Raw genomic sequence first — 13,640 nt, forward strand, 5'->3', positions numbered from 1 at the left:
AAATTTGTTCAAGCTGTCTTAGTTGCATTTTAAACTTGTAAACATGCTAAAATTATACAGCGTCATAAAAACTATTGCTTTCGAAACTTTTAGATATACTTAAATCAAAAAATAACAAAAGTTTAATAGTTAATTTTAAGTATTTAACTACTTGCTGACAACTTTAATATGTATTGGAAAAATAAATAACGATATATACTTTTACTTAAAAGGTAAAAAAAACATCAATATCAAATTCAGATTAGATTTTGGCTTATCTGACTACTTTTTCAGAAAGTAAACTGTATATGTTATTTTAAAAACATAATTTATTAAACGATAAAAAGTGCAAAAAGTATTAGGTCTAGAACCTGGTGCACGAAGTACCTTTCAGTTATAATAGCTATTAACATTAATAAGATTTAAATACTAGAGCTATAAAAAATATATACTCTCCTAAGCCGTTTATAATCAGACTATCTACAGTCTTTTACCTTATTTAGCAAGCTATTTTATGGTCTGATAATCTTTTTACAATTTTTTAGTTAGTTGAATTTTGGAAAAGATCTGTTTTAGATAATTAGTAAGAAAAAAAACTATTTATACAAATTTTTTATATACAAATAAATATAGTTATAGATTTTAATATATATTCATAGTATAAACTCAAATTTAAAATATAATTTTCTCACATAATAGATTTACGTAAAAGATCAAATTGAAAAAAGATTCTATAGAAAAAGATAAATGTGTTTGTTTTTAAACCGCTGGAAAAAAACTATTGTATGTAAAAAAGTCTAAAATCAAAGAGTCGAAGTCTGATTACAAGGCAGAAACAAAACAGTTGTGGCTTACTTTAAAAGATTTCTGAGTAGTATTTTCCTGAAATGAATTCGATAAAGAAGGAGCTCATGATTTAAAAATAGAATACAAATGAATTGAAAAAATAAGCGTTTATTAGGCGATAAATATATAAAGGCAGCAAATAATGTGACTATTCATAACTAAATGGAATTGGTGAAATAGTAAGCATGAAATTATCATTAATTTTTAAAATTGAAAAGTACAAATAATAATTTTTAATAAATCTTTACAAAATTTATAACAATTTCAAAAAGTATAATGTTGATATACGTGATATACTTGTGTCAACAAATCATAAATTTGAAAATGCTGTCAAACTTGTAATAGATGTGTTGAGATTAGTTTACTAAATTCTTAAATAATCTAGAAAGTTTCTATTTTAACAAGATTTCTTTTTAAACTTTTTAAAAGTTAATAAAAAAAGCATAATAATAAATATCGAATAAGGGTAAGAAGGGATAGGAGTAACAGTGATAGTAATAAAAATAAAGAATAAATAAAAATAAAAACGACCGAGGGCACGGGTTAGGAGTAACAGTGATAATAAAAACTAGAAAAAAAACAATATTAATAAAATAGCTTACCTACCACGGGTTGTGACAAATTAGCCCTTTTTTTAAGTTGTAATTTTTGTTTACGGCTATTTTTGTCGTGTGTTGGCGGTTGATATTTATTTTATTAAGTTGTTATAATAAGCTGTTTTTGCACTAATTTATAATAATACATATTGTTTATAAGTAGTTCTTTGTTATTGCTGTTATTTATTTACTAAAAATATATAACAGATTACATTTCATTTTCTTTAAATTTATTTAAGTACTTTCAAGTAGGACTCGTCAGAAATAGTTTCCTACTGAATTGGAATGAATACAAATTGAAATAAAATTATACTGCAGTTTAAAGTTTTAAGATATAAAATGACGTAATAATCAAATGTTAAAAATTAAATAAGTGCTAATGCTAAACAAATTTGGTATACTAATAAAACTCGGTAGAATTAAAACAATCTAAATAAAGAAGCGATAACAATTTTAAATTAAAACTATGCTTAAAAACAAAATTTAACAAGAAACTAATTACTTTAAAATTACTAATATAAGGATTTAAAATGTCTAGTTTGGTAAACGAACTTTTTCTGCTTACATAAACCGGGCCTTAAAGATTGAATACATAAGGCTTTTAAGCATAGTTTTAATTTAAAATTTTTATCGCTTCTTTATTTAGATTGTTTTAATTCTACCGAGTTTTATTAGTATACCAAATTTGTTTAGCATTAGCACTTATTTAATTTTTAACATTTGATTATTACGTCATTTTATATCCTAAAACTTTAAACTGCAGTATAATTTTATTTCAATTTGTATTCATTCCAATTCAGTAGGAAACTATTTCTGACGAGTCCTACTTGAAAGTACTTAAATAAATTTAAAGAAAATTAAATGTATTCTGTTATATATTTTTAGTAAGTTATGCACTGCAAAAAAGCTGTTATTTATTTAAGTTAAAACGATTAAACTATGTGTAACTGTAAAACTGGTTGTTATAATTTCTCACCTAGATTTGACTAATAAAATTAGAATACTTTATATTTATTTTATTGTTTTTAATATTTACTTTCATGAACATTTTTATAACCATGGAGCAGGAATATTTATATCTAGCACCCCAGTACCAAACGCTCTAAGCGTTTGGCTTTTAAAAAACAACAAGACTAAGAGCGGCTTTAACTCTTATATGAAAGCAATCCCTTAAAGCTGGCCTCAAGGATTACAATTGGTAACTCTGATTTTGACAACAAACCTTCTAACTCAGGAAATGTTATTAATGCCACAATGGCAAACCATTCAGGCAACAGGACTTTAAGAGTTTTAGGCAGCAACCTAGTTAGGGCCAGTGTCCCCACTCCCAATGAGGTAGATCAGTCAGGCAACAGGACTGTTAGGAGTTCAGGCTGTAAGCAAAAAAGGGTTAGAGTTAACACCCCATGTGAGTTGACTAAATGTTTAGAAGAATAAACAAGAGAAGTAAAACTCAAAAATGAAGACTTAAAGAGGCAGAAAGCTGCTAAATTACTAGAAGAAAAACTTTACCAACTCAAGTTGCGAAACCTTGAATTGACTAGACAGATAGGTCAGAAAGACCAGGCTAGCCAGGAAAGAATGAGGTCAAGTCAAGAAAAAAACAGGTATGATGTAGTACAGAGTCTTTCCCTTTCTGTAAGGCAACTCTCAATACACAAGGAAACCCCACATTTTTCAGCTAGCCCTAGATATACAAACCGTGGCTGGGCAACCAAGACACATGACTTACGAGAAATGTGAAAGCTTTCATTTCACGAAAAGACTCATGTGACATCAATAATGAGAAAAACTGACTGTACAACCTGAGACAGAGAAAAATATTATCAATTATGCAGAGAGTTTCATGGTTAACTTATCAAAAATAGAATTTTTAGGAGGATTTCAGATAAATATTAGGTTCTTAAGTTTTAACCATGCTAAAGTTTAGTTTTTCAGGAGATGTTCAGAAGAGAATCAGTCTCAGATTAAAAAAAATCTTTTTAATTGAGTCTTTAATGAAACTATTTTTTTCTGTGAGTTCAGTTATTTCGATATTTTTGAAAATGCTTTGATTTTTGGAACTTTTTTTGTTTTTAATAGAATAAGGGTGAGAATTATCGCAGTCTTGTTTTTTATTGATTTTATAAAAATACGCTTTTTTATTATAATGATAGCTTACTCAATAAAAATGAATAAAAATAATCTTTTTTACTTAACCTTAAGCAAAATTTTTCTATTTTGTTAAACTTATAAGATTTTAAGTTGTTGGTTTTAACTTTAAATCAGCTATATAAAATTAAAATAGAGTTATGTACCTAAACAAAGGACTAAATTAAATTTAAAGTTGCACAAGAACATTTTTTAATCAATTTTTCGTTGTAAAGTTTATAAATTTTAACCTTTAAAAGCTTTTTAGAAAGTTTGATGCTTGGTTGGTATCTGAACAATGCTTGCTTAGTTAGTGTTGCACACATGGGAACCGCTTATTTCCAACCTGATCAAATCTCAACTGGTCAAATCCAAAAACCGCTTACCAACCAAGGGTAAGGGTAAGGGGTAACAGTGATAGTAAAAGATAAATAAGTAACTAATAAAAGTTAACCAAAATATTAGAAATAAAGTAAACTTTAAGTGGTAATTGTGCGCGGGTGTGATTTTATCGGGTGGGAAATGATCGCGGGTTGAAATTGTCAGTATACTTGCGCACATAACCCCTTGACCTATAAGAAAAGTCTTCTGAAAGAAGTGTCAGAAAACACTACAGATGAGAAAACTCCTGTGGAATGTGTGTCAGAGAGCAACACATGTGAGAGCAAGGTAGAAGAAGATGAAAGGACCAGTCACGGGAACTGATTCAACCGTGAGCATAAGCGACGACGTTTGAATGCAGTGACAAGAGGGGACGGTCAAGACGGAGAGAAGTTTTAAAAGGAGCAGCAGCAGCGACATTTCTAAGCCGTGATGAGAGGAAACGGTTCAGAAGATGACGAATGCATGATGAAGCGGCAGCTGACGCTGGAGGAATAAAAACTTTATAACGCTTAACTAATTCTAATGACTTAACTGTGTTTTAAAGTCATGCTACATATTGGTTTTTTATAGTAAAGTTTTTTGACGTTTATAAAATTCATGATAAAGCAGCGTTTGATTGACTTTTTGAATTCACCTGTATTAAAACTTTTTGACTTTGTTTTAATAAAAAATATGGTAATAGAAAACCCGCGTAAGAGCTTCAGTTGAAGGGCCAAACGAAAGAAAATTTGACAAATTCGCTCTTTATTTATTAAATTGTAGCTTTTATTTTCGGCTGTTTTTGTCGTGTGTTGGAGGATGACTTTGTTTTATTAAATTGTTATAATAAGCTGTTTTTGTTCTAATTTTGTACATATTGTTTATAAAATGTTGTTTGTTATTGCTGTTATCAATTTAAATTAAAAATATTAAATTTTGTGTAACTGTAAAACTGGTTGTTATTATTTCTCACCTAGATTTAACTAATATAATTAGAAAATACTTATATTTATTATCTTGTATTTAATATTTACTTTCTTGAAAATTTTTATAACCATTGAGCAGGAAAATTTAGATCTTTTCCCAAGTACCAAACGCTCGTTTGGCTGTTAAAAAGTACAATAAAACTAAAAGCAGCTTTAGCTTTATATAAAAAAGTAATCCCTTAACGCAGGCCTCAAGGGTTACAGTATAAGGGTTAGAGGTAACAGTGATAGTTATGAAAAATGAATATTTTAAATAAAAAGTGTAAAAAAATTAATCGTGCAAAGGTAAGGGTTAGGGGTAACAGTGATAGTAATAAAAATAAAGAACAAAACAAAAACTTAAGAAAATACTAATAGGTCAAAAAAGTTTCAACCCGTGCAAAAGCCTGTTTTCGCAAAAGTGACCCTTCGTGCATATTTTAAACCTATCCACCCTTAGACATTCTGTTGGTTTTTCGCGTTCATGTCAATATTTGATACGCGATTAGTAGATTGTTGAAGGGCAAAAATGTAAACTTACAGTTAATTCTAGTCTTTCATTGTGGAGTACATTTCTATTTGTTAAATATGATGGATCATCATTTCTAAAGACGTAGAAAATGTTTCAAAATTCTTCAATATGTATGATTACGATCTAAACAACTTTTTTATAAATACGTCTATTTTGCAAGTCCCTCGAGTGATTGTTAAAAATTATGTCATTGTTCAATAAGCCAATTTTATAGTTATTTAGTATAAAATTAACATTACAAGAATTAATTTTGTTAATAAAAGCTAAATAGCATGTTGCAGCATCTGTTCCAATCTAATTTTATCACGCATCACTTTAAAAAGTCATAGCAGGTGCTGCTTAAATTTGAAGGTTTCGCACTTTTAATTTCTTTTAAAAGGTATTACTTTAAGTCTCTATTAACAGTATATGACTCATTACAACCACGAGATATTCGCAGCGTAAGGTAGCTTGTTTTATTTTTTTTGTTTAAACAGATAAAATGTTATACTACAACCACAAGATATTTGCAGCTCTAAGAAAATAATTCATCTACATACAAAAAACTAAATAAGCTACTTACCTTCTACGGCATCATACATTTTTCTGCTTCTTTTAAAAACATCGTGTTTTCAATTAGAATTGCAACAAGTTATTTTTTTATTTAGAAACTGTAAAGGATATGGTTTTCTATACTTCAGCCATTATGCAGGCAGTTTTAACTTTAACTAAATTAAAAAAACTATAAAATTTAGAACCAATAGGTTTAAGAAAGCTTCAATTATATTTGCTCTCTTCTTTGTGATCAAATTTATTTTGGAAACTATATATTGTTGAGAACTATGCTTGCAAGCTTCGCTTTCCAGCGTTGGTGCAGCAGTCTGGTACCCTACGCTACTACTTATGCATTAAGAAATTTAATTGTACTTGATTTGACCAGTTATTTTGAATCAAAGCTATTTAAGAGGCTTTAGGCTTAAGTTGATATCATTTGATTAAAAATGATAACTATGGTTATAGTTATAGTCTATTGAACGACAAAAAAAAAGCATATTGTCAAAATAATTTGTCCTAGTACCTAGTGCATGAAAAAAAACCTTTCGGTTATCGAGTCGCACACCACGATACCTTTTAACGTCTTTTCCAGGGCAAAACATAAATTTTTATTCATAAATATATTGTTAAACTTTTCAAAAAAGTCTATTTTTACTTCCAATAGCAATCTATGTAATAGAAAAGGAAAACGTCATCATATATCTTTTTAGTTTAAAGTTCAGATATAACATCAGCAAAGCGTCATTAGTTTTTTTTTGTCTTGAAAGAGATTTGCACCAACTAGTTTTCACCATTCAATTGCCAGAACTGGTTTATGACTGGTATAGAGGTGTATATCTTTCTCCATATTTTGCTGAACACTTTGTAAGACCCTTTTACGTTTTGAAGTCGTATTTACGAATGAAGCCTTGGCAGTCAAAGTAGATCAAGTTTGTCAAGAAACCTATTTACTATATTGCGTGTATTAATAAGTTAATAAATATTTTGTGAATGCAGTACATCTGGATCCTCAATCGTTATTATAGCAACTTCAGAAAGCTGGTAAAACAGTTGAGATCGAATAATAATAAAACATTTTTGGTGCTTTAAGTTTGATTTAAAGCTATAACTATAAACTTTATATTAGGATTAATTATAAATTCTATCAAGTTTTGTATCTAGTTTTGTACTTTATCGAGTTATTTTTTTTTACTCAAATTAGAACTGTTTAGGTGGGCTACTATACTTTAAGAAATCTTACATGTATACCAGGGGCGTAGCGTGGGGAGGGACGCTGGCGCATGCGTGCCACCCGAAAAAGAAAAATAAAGAAGTAAAAAAAAATGTAATATCTTTATTCTTTATTGTTTATTTTTTCTGATTAATTTGCCGCTTTTCAACTTAGTTTTTCTAGTATTTGAAAAGTAAAACGAAATTTCAAATACCAATTAGTGACAAGTTAGGGAAATCACCCAGTATACTGATTCGGTGCGTAATTTCAAATGTGCACCAATGTTGATGCAAAACTCCATAAGGAAAAATTTATAACTTCATTAACTTCATAAGAATTTACACTCAAACAGTACGCAACCAGTTAGTGCACCGCAGTAGTATAACTTTATGAGAGAATTTTCTACAATCTACAAGGACAAATGCTAACATTTTGTTAGCAAACCATAAAGCTAAACCTGTTTTATAGTGATAATGATTCAAGAATAAACAAATAGTAGTAAAAATAGCAATTAATAACTTCTAATAAAATAAAAATAAATTGATAATAAGAACAAAAAATATTAACAACATAATTTAAAAGATAAATACAAAAAAAAAAATTAAAACAAATAATAAATAAACAGTTCATACTGTGATTGCAGTTTTAATCTCACTGTACAAAAAGTATTCTTTAAATTACCCTAAACTTAAAATTTTTATTAAAAGTAGTTTCTTTTTTTATTAAGATAACAAACAAATCAAACTTTGCTATTCTATCAGCCATAAAGTTTAAAAATTAATCAGTTTTTGTAGCTAGTTATTTTAAAATTTCTTCAGTCACATCATGAATAATATTATAGCAACTTGTAAAACAGATTTTTTACAATCAATATTTAGTCTTAAAGACTTAATTGATTAATTTTAAATTTAAATTAATTAAATTTAAATCAAGTTTAAATGGTATTTAAAAAAAAATTCTTTCTACCCACTGTTTGTAGTATTTAAAAAATGCTATTCCCTAAAGATCATAGAAAACCCGATTTCAAGATAAATGAAAAGCTATATTTCTTGTGAATTTTTGAAAGCATGGAAAAGGTTGACCTTCAAAAATTTATCTTTTAAACTTTTTGTTTTGTATCAGAAACATTTAGTAAAATCTTTCCACACACTCAGGATAACTCAAGATTCTATGAAGTTTTGGAAAACTTTAGTATGACTCAGTTAAAACCAGGATAACTTTTTTAATATTTTATAAAATTAAGTATTTTTAAGCTCAGGCTGACTAAGGATATATTTGTTTTTTTGTTAACTCAGGGTAGATTTAGTGGTTTTAAAAGCTTTTTTTTTAAGAGCCTAGTTTCTATTAGTTTAAAAACAATACAAAATATCTTTAAAATAATTTAAAATGCCTATGATGACACATGATATTTTTAAACTAACTCAGGACTGTTATTTTGACTCAAAGAGTGGCAAGGCAATCCTGATATCTTCAAAGTTGGTTGTTTTTTGAAAATTTGTTTTATAATACTAAATAAAAAGTAAAAATATGTTTTCATTAATTTTTAGATTATTATTTTAAAAAAATATGCAAAGTAGTATTGTATGGAATGTTGCAAATCTAAAAATATGTCAGATAGGAAAATTATCTGAAGTTCAAAAACTTGAATTGAAAAATAGCAGACCAACACCAGATATTGCTATTACTCAAGACTGCAGTTCAAGTGGTATGAAATTTTAATTTTTGTTTATATTTCAGATTTTCTTCATTTGTTATAATATATTTTTACAGTTTTATATTGTAATATAGCCAAAAATGTAGAAGTTAAAACAAAAAAAAAAAAAACTAGCTCTTTAGATTTTTTCTACAAATAAATTAAAAATTTAAGACTTTTAATTTTAATACTGAAGATTTAACATTTTTATATAAAAGATAGAGATAGTATATTAAAAGCTGCAACAAAATAAAAGTATGAGTTATTTTGAGTTTAATCTATTTGTTGATATAAAATAGATATAGAAAATTATCTAGAAAATGCACAGAGAAAATGTTTAGAGGCATTAATTGTTATACTTAGTTGACTATTTATTTGTAGTTTAAGGCCATAGGGGGGGGGGGTAAGCCATGTTTTTTAGAAGTTGATCTTATCTTATAAATTTTTTTCCAAGCAATAAGGTGCTTTTTATTGTTATAAAAAATTCGAATTATTTTTTGAGATATGACTAGTCAAAGTTGGGCCGCATAATAGGTTCCCTATGGGAAGGGAAAACTAAAACAGCGAGAAAGACTATTTTGTTTAAAATCTATCTCTTCCTACATTTTTCAAGCAATCTTCTTCAAACTTTAACAGTTTAATCTTTTTACAATAATAAAATAACATTACCTGTGAATTTAAAAAAAATTAGTAACAATGTATTTTTTATGAAAAAATAAATAAATTTTAAAGTTTTTTTATAAAATTTTTATTTATTTTAATTATCAAAATTCATAAATTACGTTTTTTTTTGTAAAGTAAGGATCATTTTCTAAAATTTATAAAGATTGCTTGAAAAATGAAGAAGAAGATAGATTTTTAATAATCTTTTAAATTTCCCAGAATATTGACCTCGAAGTAAGTTTACATTTGTATAAGTATAAGTAGTTCTAATAAAGTTTATACTTTTTTTAACTATTTAATTTTGTAATAAATAATTATTTTTTAAAACAGTTGCTTTGAACTTATTTTACTTAATGAATTTATTTCAATTATATTACTTATAAAAGATCTTTTTATAGCTAATTACAAAAGTTGCAACTTAGCGGATTTTTTGAGAAAAAAAATTGCGCACCCCCTGACCAAAACACCACGCTACGCCACTGATGTATACTAATCATAACTATTATAAAATGTTGTTTCTTTTAACTTGAAATGTCTTGCTAAAGTAAATATACGTGATGATACGCTCATAGACAATCTGGAATTTATACATCAAAAAATTATTGTCATAACTTACTTACTATTGTCATTGTAATCGAGTTTGTTTAAAAATTTAGTTACATTTGTTGGTTAACAAGGTAACCACAAGAGAAATATTTACCCTACAATATTTACAAGTCGTTAAAGAAAAATAAAATTGGTAACAAGATTTTATCAATAAGTTTTGAAAAATTGTACATGTAATTTAAACTTAAAAAATAAGCAATTCTTTAAAGTGTCTGTTATTAATTAATTTTTTTAAATAAAATATCTGGATTTTTTGTTTTAGAGTACAAATACAACAATTTATAAAATACTTAGCTCACCAAAACTAATGATATTTCATATCTTAGCTTAATAACAAAACTATATGAAGATTTAACCAATTTCGTAATACCTTAACTTTATTATCTAGCATTAAAACTTTAATATTAAATTAGCATATACTCTTTTTAAGTAAGAAGTCGTCGATTATAAATGTATTTAGCAACTTAAAGGATTGTACCGAAATTGAATATATAAGTCCTACAATATTTTTAGATTCAGTTACACAAGAAAAAAAAACGGATATTTTTGTTTAAATTTGTAGTTTGTAAAGTTATTTTAGAATAGTTTGGTTTTGGTACTGGTTTTAACTAAAAAATTTAAACATAACTCACTCATTTTCGAAAAAAGTTTATTAATAAATTTCGTTTAGCTCTTCTTCAGAATATTATTGCTAAAAACTATTGATATTATAGAGTAATTTTAGTTATATACAATGAATTTGAAAAGTCTAGCTAAAAATAGTTACGTCATAAAGTATAAAAGTCTGTTTAGATAAAGTTTGAAAAATAGAATTGAGTTGTACTATTTTTCAAACTTTTTCTAAACAGACTTTTATACTTTATGACGTAACTATTTTTAGCTAGACTTTTCAAATTCATTGTATATGAATAAAATTACTCTATAATATTAATAGTTTTTAGCAATATTATTCTGAAGAAGGGCTAAACGAAATTAATTAATAAACTTTTTCGAAAATGAGTGAGTTATGTTTAAATTTTTTAGTTAAAATTATTTTAAAAGTTACCTCCAAGCTATGCAGTGTACGAAAAGTTAAGAGAGTATAAATTTTTTCATAAAATTAAATTAGGACTATTTTCGTAGCAAAGTATTTCGCTAAGAATTGAAATTTTAATTAGTGTTTGTTTAAAATTAGTACATTCACGTGAATGACTACACAAACTAGTATGCAAATTTTATGTAAGCACATCATTATTTATAGTAATTTAAAATACGTTTAAACTAAAAATATTTGTTTAAAATTTAATGAAAAGTGAAGAATTTTCAACCAGGCTATCTAAAATTTTGGTGGAAATTAAATCTAAAAGACTTTGAAGAAGTTTCATAAAAAAAATACTTTAAGGAAGTTCAAACACTTTATAACAGCAACTTAATTACTTAGGTTCACTAACTAGTTAAACATACTTTAGATAATAGAAAAAACTTTTAGAAAATACTTTTAGAAAAAAACTTTTAACATGTTTTTAGGGAAAAAGAAAAAAAGAGCTTATATACATATTTTCTGAAATGTAAACGTTTTTCTAAGGATCATATGCAACAGAATATGTGAAACATGCTAAAAAACTGTGTTTTATTGTACAACTAAAATATATATATATATATTATTTTAGCGAAGGCCTGTAACCTTGAAATCTCTTTAACTAAAAAAGTTGATAGCATTAGATTTGTATTCAGATTAAATAAAGTTTTTTTTTTCTTTGTTTCATATATTTAAGCCAATCTCTCTCTCCAAACACACATAATTACTATTTATTGAACGACAAAAAAATAAGCGCTCAAAAAGTTTGGTTTAAGAAGCTTGTGTATGAAAAAATCTTTCGGTTATCTAGTATTACACCACGGATACAGTTCAATATCTTATACGGGAGAAACATAAGTACTTTTTTAAAGCTTAGATGGTGATATTATACTGTTTTTAAAAATATTTGTTATTACAATATGTTCGTTTTTAGAAAACATTTATGAGTTTAAATTTGTTTGATTAGTATAAATATATTTAAATCTTTAAAGAAAGTTTGATAAGTAAAAAAAAACTTAATTTATGTAGTAACAATTTTTATGTATATAGTAATAATTTTAAGGTAAATAAAAACCAATCTAAATAAACTTTAAAGTATAGGACTTCTTTTATAATTCGTTGCTTAAAAAGTTTAGTTCAAAGAAATAATTTTAGGTTGTTTCAAACAAACGCTATTTTTTCTTAATTTTCTTGTAGTAGTTACTTAGAATAATAGTTCAAAATCAGTTTATTTTTAGGTGATGGTAGTTTTAGTGGTGGAAAAGTTTTAATCAAAAAGCACTGATACAATTTAGAATTTTTCCTTTTAATTCTTTACAGAACAAATGTAGTAAATGCAATTACTTAATACGTCTTATAAACAAATTTTACTGAAAAAAATAAATAAATAAGTTTTCTTGAGTGCTGTTGCTTGTGTACTAATTAAACTTTAAGAATAAATAATATTTTTTGTTCCAAATGGAATCTTTCTAAAATACTTTTTTTTTTTCATTTAAATATAATTTAGTGTAAGTATGATTAGAAGTAAAAATGAATTACTTTTCCACATGAAGCTTTTTTTTAAGGTTTTTGGTACAAAAAGTTTAAAAGTTAAAATATATATATTTTTTATTTTAAACAATATTATTATTATTGGAGTTTATTGTGCGAAGATGGACTCGGGCATTAAAAACTGAGCCGCTTTAAAAATACACACGGAAAAGGAAAAAACAAAATACATTCAATGAAAATTAAAAAACTAAACATAACATAGTAAAAAAAATTACAAACAAATAGTCCTGTATGATCAAATATAACTTAGTATACACAAAAACAAAACAAATTTAATTTCCATATATAAACTTATGTATTGACTTTAAAAGATTACACATTAAAAAAAAAATTATATATAATAATTTATAATCTGTAGGGGGAAGGCGTAGGGAAGAAAAACTATTCTTAGTGGTCCTAATACTTTAGAATAAGTAAATGAAAATTACTTCAAACCATCATTATAATGAATTTTTAATTGATAAACACTGTATTTTACTGGTGTTTATATTTTTTTTTTTTTACAGTTTTAATCGAAAATGTTCCAACCTCTCACACGACACCACATCCTGCGGTAACTTATTCCACATATTTATTGTTTTGCAGAAAAAAGAATTTTGCCACTGACTGTTATTAAAATTATATTTATATTTAATTTTTTTATCATTCCTTAACAAATTATAATTGGTCTGAGAAAAAACAAAAAAGTTATTGAATTTTTTTTTATATTTACTATTAATAATTTTAAAACGTGTTATCAAATCAAACTGTCATCTTCTATATTCTAGAGACTCCAATAAGAGCTTTACCAACCTATATTTGTATGAGGTATTTGAAATGTTGCATCTATTAAAAACAAAACGGGTAAAATTTCTCTGCACATACTCAATTTTAATAATGTCTTTTTTTGAATAGGGGGACCATATCGGGGTATTG

This window comes from Thalia democratica, chromosome 8 (genome assembly GCF_965202585.1).
Source record: "Thalia democratica chromosome 8, ktThaDemo2.hap1.1, whole genome shotgun sequence".
NCBI classification, from domain to species: domain Eukaryota; kingdom Metazoa; phylum Chordata; class Thaliacea; order Salpida; family Salpidae; genus Thalia; species Thalia democratica.